This window comes from Pelodiscus sinensis, chromosome 10 (genome assembly GCF_049634645.1).
Source record: "Pelodiscus sinensis isolate JC-2024 chromosome 10, ASM4963464v1, whole genome shotgun sequence".
Lineage (NCBI taxonomy): Eukaryota > Metazoa > Chordata > Testudines > Trionychidae > Pelodiscus > Pelodiscus sinensis.
In genome coordinates, this window is record NC_134720.1 from 17,009,168 (window position 1) to 17,015,872 (window position 6,705).

A 6,705-nucleotide genomic window follows, 5' to 3' on the forward strand; every position below is an offset into this window, starting at 1 on the left:
TGGGAGCTGCAAGGCTTTATGGCTGCAGAGCCAATAAATAAACAAACCGGAGCAGTCAGTTAGCCAGTTTCTCAGAGTGGATCCATGGATCACTTTGGGACACACTTATATAGATGGTGCTTGGTCCTGCCATAAGTGCAGGGAAGTGAATTTCATTCTAGTACTTTATGATTCTAGTCCCCTACAAGTATAGAGAAGTTAGAGTCTATTATTCTGGCCTTGACTGCCTATGCTTTTATGTTTAAAAACTGTTTTTTTTTCTTTATTACATGGAGTTTGCTGCAGGCCAGGGCTGGATACAACTAGCTTAAGGTCTATATGCTTGCAAGAGCAGTGACAGAAGTTCAGTTACTGAAGATTTCAGTGAGTTATTAGGAAAGGACAATATAATTCAGTATTTGCCGCTGTATATGTATGTAATGGACAGATTGAAGGTGTTAGTACCATAGATTTAAGGTTAGTCTTCTCAAAGATTTTTCAGTAATTAAACACTTGCTTTCAGTAATAACAAAGCCAGGCATACACCAACTAGTCTGTACATGTCACAAGACAGCAGAATTTTTACTGTGTCATCTTATGCCATCTAGCAAGCAGTTGGACAAAACAGCAAAGCAGCTGATGGACAAGTTGGGGCAAGTCTCCGTCTCTTAATTCCTTTTAATAGTTCTGTTGCTTAAGTCTAAAGTCCTATCATAAGGTTTATCCTTCTATGCAGATGTTTTAATAAAGCACGTTGTCCTGAAGCCAGAGTCAGGAGTCCTGAGCTCTGGAATTACTTTCTTGACCTGTCTTTGTCACACTGTGTTCCCTTCCTTAGGAGACCCTACATCTCATTTCCCCACTCTGGAATATAGGAGTACCACCATTTACCTGGCTCACTGGAGTGTTTTATACACTACTTAATATTTGTGCAATGCTTCAAAATATTATGTATGGATAGCCAAAAGCTAGTTTTTATTTTATACTATGTATGGGACCTGACTCATAACATTGCTAATTTAAACAAATTTATCAGCTGTTTTCTCACAATTACTGTTAAAGTCGTTGGTAAAGCATTTAGGTTGTCTGGCCTCTTAAGTTTTGTCTACATCATGAAGTTGCATTATGTCACAAGAAGACACGAGAAGTCATTCTTCCGCTCTACTCTGCGCTGGTTAGGTCTCAGTTGGAGTATCGTGTCCAGTTCTGGGCATCGCATTTCAAGAAAGATGTGGAGAAATTGGAGAGGGTCCAGAGAAGAGCAACAAGAATGATTAAAGGTCTAGAGAACATGACCTATGAAGGAAGGCTGAAAGAATTGGGTTTGTTTAGTTTAGAAAAGAGAAGATTGAGGGGGGACATGATAGCAGATTTCAGGTATCTAAAAGGGTGTCATAAGGAGGAGGGAGAAAACTTGTTCATCTTGGCCTCTGAGGATAGAACAAGAAGCAATGGGCTTAAACTGCAGCAAGGGAGGTTTAGGTTGGACGTTAGGAAAAAGTTCCTAACTGTCAAGGTGGTTAAAAACTGGAATAAATTGCCCAGGGAGGTTGTGGAATCCTCATCTCTGGAGATATTTAAGAGTAAGTTAGATAAATGTCCATCAGGGATGGTCTAGGCAGTACTTGGTCCTGCCATGTGGGCAGGGGACTGGACTCCATGACCTCTTGAGGTCCCTTCCAGTCCTAGTATTCTGTGATTCTATGTTAGAACATGCTACTAACCCAATGTCAATAGCCAACATCTAGGATTAATTTTTAAACACTTTTGGACAAGTAAGGCCAAATAAAACTGTCCTGAATGCTAGAAACTGAAGCAGAAGTAGTAAGATTAGTAAAAGAACAAATGTCAGTAGTGATCATTCAGGCACGAATAATAGTTCCATTATTTCTATGATATATAAAATCCTATATTAAGAGGGCACTGAAGCTGCCAAATCAAGCACTCTAAAGTAAGGAAGTGACAGAATTAAAGTCACCTGTTCAACCTCACTTCAGTTTCTTTGTTCATATGCGCTATTCTTCCTCCTCAGTTTCTAATTTCCATGTCTTATCTCACTCTACTCCTTCCACCATGGCCAGCCATCATCACCCTCAGGTCTGGTTCCTGTCCTCTGTGCATTGGACAGAAACTGTTTCCTCCTCCAGGCTCTGTTTCTTCTATACACTCAGTGGTAACCAATCACCCTTCTTTCAATTCTGGTACACAGCACTATAGTAGCATGCAGCAGCTGGGATTAGCAATTGCCAACCATGACCTGTTCAGCCCCTGTAACAAAGGACTTGTGCATGCTCACTGGGGATAATCTTCAGAGAACTTAACTGCATATGCTCAAAGTTTAGCAAGCTAAAATTTTTCAAAGGTTGACAATGTGGACAAATTTAGGTGCATGCACATAGGAACAGCAAAAAAAAAAAAAAAAAACATTCTCAACTCCAGGATGAACCTCTCTGCCAAATGCAGAGTCCCTATTACAAAACATGGGGGCATGAGAACTACACAACTAAACAGTTTAAAATTATGGTTTTTCTCATATCTGTTCAGAGTTGGTTACAGAATAGTTTATTTCAATAATGCTAGGTCTGTTTGTAAATAGTCAATTGCGAGAACCCATGAAAGAAAATGAGCAGATTTTAATGGAAAGTTTTTCAACATGCAGCCATCCTTATTGGGGCCACCACTCAAGAAACTTGGAAGCATGTTTCCATTGCGACTATTCATTTGAAATTCATTTTTAAAATATTCTTCAATATTTGGCTTAAAATTGACTGTTTTGGGGAAATATTCCTACCAGTAAACTGATTTGTTAAATTATTTGTGTTCACTTGTCACAGGTGATGCAAGCACACAGAAAAAATGAATGTGCTTAAATATTCAAGACTGTTGAATGGAAATGTGCAGTAGTTTCTCAGGTAAAAAAGCCTTGATACCACACAACTGTGAAAATTTCTAAACCCCAGGAAGTTTGGAACATATTAGATTGGGAAGACCCTTGTATTTAGGAAGCTTTGTGTGTGTTCAACGTTGAATATACCTTTTCAACAAAACCAGGAAAGAAGACTGGAACAGAAAAATATATTTTAGTTTGCTTCTTCCCTCTTACCATTAAAGAATATTTTTAGGAACGGTGCATGGCTAGATTGAAGTCTCAATATTGATTATTTCCCAAGAGTTAGTGTTATTGTATGGCTTGCTCTCTCATGTAGCACATCCTATGTGTACTGATAATGTTTGTTTGGGGGGGGGGGCAAACTGCAGCTCATAAGCCACAGAATTCCTCAGACCTCCCCATTCTCCACCTACCAGATGGGGGAGGGGAGCCGTAGGGCTTCTTCCCTGTGGAGACGTAATGGGACTAAGGACTTCTACCAGAGAAAACTGGCACCTGCTGGGGGGGGGGGGGGGGGGCACAATTTAAATAGTTTAGCTCCTGTCCCCACAGCTGGAATTACTCCCCCCCCCCCACACCCTTATGCTCTGCAACCTTTCCCTGAAGGTCTCAAGTATTAGCTCCAGGTGGGGAGGTAGCAACACCTGAGAGCTGCAGGGAGGGATGGTAGCTTTAGCTCAAGGGGAGGAGCAGCCGCAGCAAAAGTAGCAGCTCTTCCTGTGCCACCTGGCTGTTTTCCACTGGCACTGCCTCTCCCCGTGGCTGTAGCTTCCAGCTTGCCTGCTCCAGCAGCTGCCATGCAGTCAGAGGGCCTGGCAGCACCATGTGACTGAGTGGGGCCTAGCAAAAATTGGGAGAGGTGGACATGATCTCATGTGCCTTCTCTAATAGCAGGGTTGAGGGTGGGCCACCAGCACACACTAACTATTGAAGTCTGAAGACAGACATATGCAGCTCTGAGAGTCAGTAAGTTTGGCCACCCTGGACTATATACCATCAATTTCAGCTGAAGACCCAGTCTTACAAATCCTTACTTGTACACAGGCAAGCAAAACCAGCTCACACAGGGAAAGTCTGTAGAATCAGGCAATATTTCAGTTCACAGTTAAGAGCCACAGTTTCAAAAGGGAAATTTCCTTGCAATTGAGCAAATATGATCATCAAAGGTGTTGCAGATGCAAACAAGTTTTCCTGAATATCAGGCTCTTTTACCTTTTGTTGGCAGAATAGACCACACCTCAGTCTTCTCGCTGATCCGTAAATTCACTCTCACTTATGGGGCACTTTAATTTATTCTGCCAGCTAAATTAGGAAAACCACTCCCTTTACAGGGCAATTTACTGTCAAGAAAAACAATCCCTCCTACCAGCCACTCAGCAGCTAGGTTGTTTCCCTCTCTGGTCCAGAGCCCTTCCTCACAAGTGTAAATAATTCCCTCCTTTGATGCAATGGGGGGGAAAGGTCCCTCCTGTCTCTGAAGTTCCAGCTGTGGATCCCCACATGGGAAGTACTCAGTTCACATTCAAAGACTTCTTGGCTCATTTTGCCAACTTCCTCTTCCTCCACTCTGCTAGTCTCTGAATTTCCCTCCTGGAATTTGGCTACTTCTGGTTTATTAGCCACCCTTTCTTAATATTACAAAGCCCTTTATTAGACCACCAAGATCTATCCACCTGAAGGCTTTGTGACAAAGTCCACAGAATATCCCTTTCTCCATCTGCTCTTAAGCCTCCCCCCATATCATCTTCACAGGCTTCCACCTGGGACTGTTCAGCAGGTATTACCTCTTCTCTGGTCTATTATGCCCTCTCTCAAGGCATGCATTGCAGCCAAGTCTACAATTCCAGTCTTTCCAGTCCTACAGATTCTGAGAGATGTCGTTGTCTTGACCAGGAAAAAATAGAAAAAGGCTGTGCTTGGCCCATAACCTCCCTTAGAGGGAAATAATACGCTGTTACCGCCTTCAAAAAGATAACTCTGGCCTCGGCCTATTTAATCGTGTGTCCTAAAATGTATTGCTGTAAGGCACTGCATCCTATAAAAAGTTCAGTATTTTATTAACATCCAACATACTGTAATATTAATTGTATAAGTACTGCAATAGCAGTACTGTCATAGCAGCTATCTTAAAGATGTATCACAATACAGGTTTAATTCTATAATAACAGAATCAAATAAATTACACACAGTACAGAGCCAGATTCTTTTATCTTTATTTCATAAATGGTCCCATCAAAGTCAAGGGGAGCCATTGATGAGAAAGGCACTGCTCAATATGGGCAAAGGTGTTTGGCTCAAATAATGTAGTTACATAGTTATTTGAGAACATTTAATATATTCCATAATGCAATCTCAAAGTAGTACAGGTTGGAACTCCCTTGTCCGGCACCCTTGGGAACTGACCGGTCCAGAACAAGGGAGTTAGCCACTGCCCCCCGCTGTTAGCCTGGCTGGGCTTCTTGCCCTGGCAGAGCCCCTGGCCTCTAGCCCCCCTGCCACTAGCTCTGCCTCACTGCCAGATGCTGACACTACTATTACCAGCCCGGCCAGGGTGCTGGATGCTCATTCTGGTGCCAGCAGTCCAGCCCCACTGCCACTGGCTTGGCCACCAGTCTGGCCCCATTGCCGCTGGCTTGCCCCTGGGTGCCAGACGCCAGCCCTGCAGCCACTGGTCCAGCCCCACTGTTGCTGGCTTGGCTCGGGGTACCAAATGCCAGCCCCACTGCTGCTGGCCCAGCAGGGCTCCTGACCCTGGCAGGGCTGCTGGCCCTGCTACTTCCAGTCCGGCTGGGGTCCTGCTGCTGCTGGTTCAGCCAGGATGTCTGATGCCAACCCCCCTTCCTGGGTCCTGCTGGCCTCCCAGTACTAGCAGAGTTACCAAGTGCCATCCCTCCTGCCACTGGACTCCCTGCCACTGAGGCTTTCTGGTCAGGATACATCCAACAACATCTTGTTGTTGGACAAGAGAGTCATGGTTTTGAGAGTTTCAGCCTGTACTGAAAAAAGGAAATTAAGAGGCACAAATGAAGAAGACAAAAAAATGAAAATTAAATTTGGAAAATCAAGTGAGAATCAGAGAGTTGTAGATCAACAGGAAGGCTGTTTCAGAAAGCAGGAGCTGCCAAGGAGAAAGCTCTGATGCCCCCAGTAGCACAAATGTGAAGAAAGGGGCATAGGCTGGATTCTGAAATGGCAAGGTTGCGTGGAACAAAAGACACGTATTTGTCATAGGGTATGTCTACATTACAGAGTTTTGTTGGAAAACGGCCGTTTTTCAAAAAAACTTCACTTCCGTCTGCATTGCAATCACATTCTTTCGAAAAACAATCGAAAGAACAGAAGGCTTTTTCTGGTATCGGTAATCCTCATTCTAGGAGGAAGAGGCCTTTTTGTGAAAGAGCTCTTTCACAAAAAGGCATGTGTGGGCAGGTAAGAAGGAGTTCTTTTGGAAAAAGAGGAAAGAGGAAAAAGCTCAGGTGCCCTGGTGGCCACTCCATCCATAGCAATCACAGCTTACATGCGAGACAGCGTCCATTCAGTCTGGACACTCTCTTTCGAAAAAGCAGATCACTTTTTTGACGCACTTTTGCAGTGCAGATGCTCTCTTTGAGAAGTTTTTTTTGGAAGATCTCTTCCAAAACAAAGCTTCTTCCGAAAGAAGCTTGTAGTCTAGACCAGGGGTGGGCAAAAGAGCCTCCGCAGGCCAGATCCGGCCCGCCAAACAGGTGGATCCGGCCAGCGGAGGCCTTGCTGCTCCTCCAACCCCAGACCCTGATTGGGCTGGGGGAGGAGGAGCACGCAAAGCCTCCTCCCACTCTGACAGGACCACGTGGTGC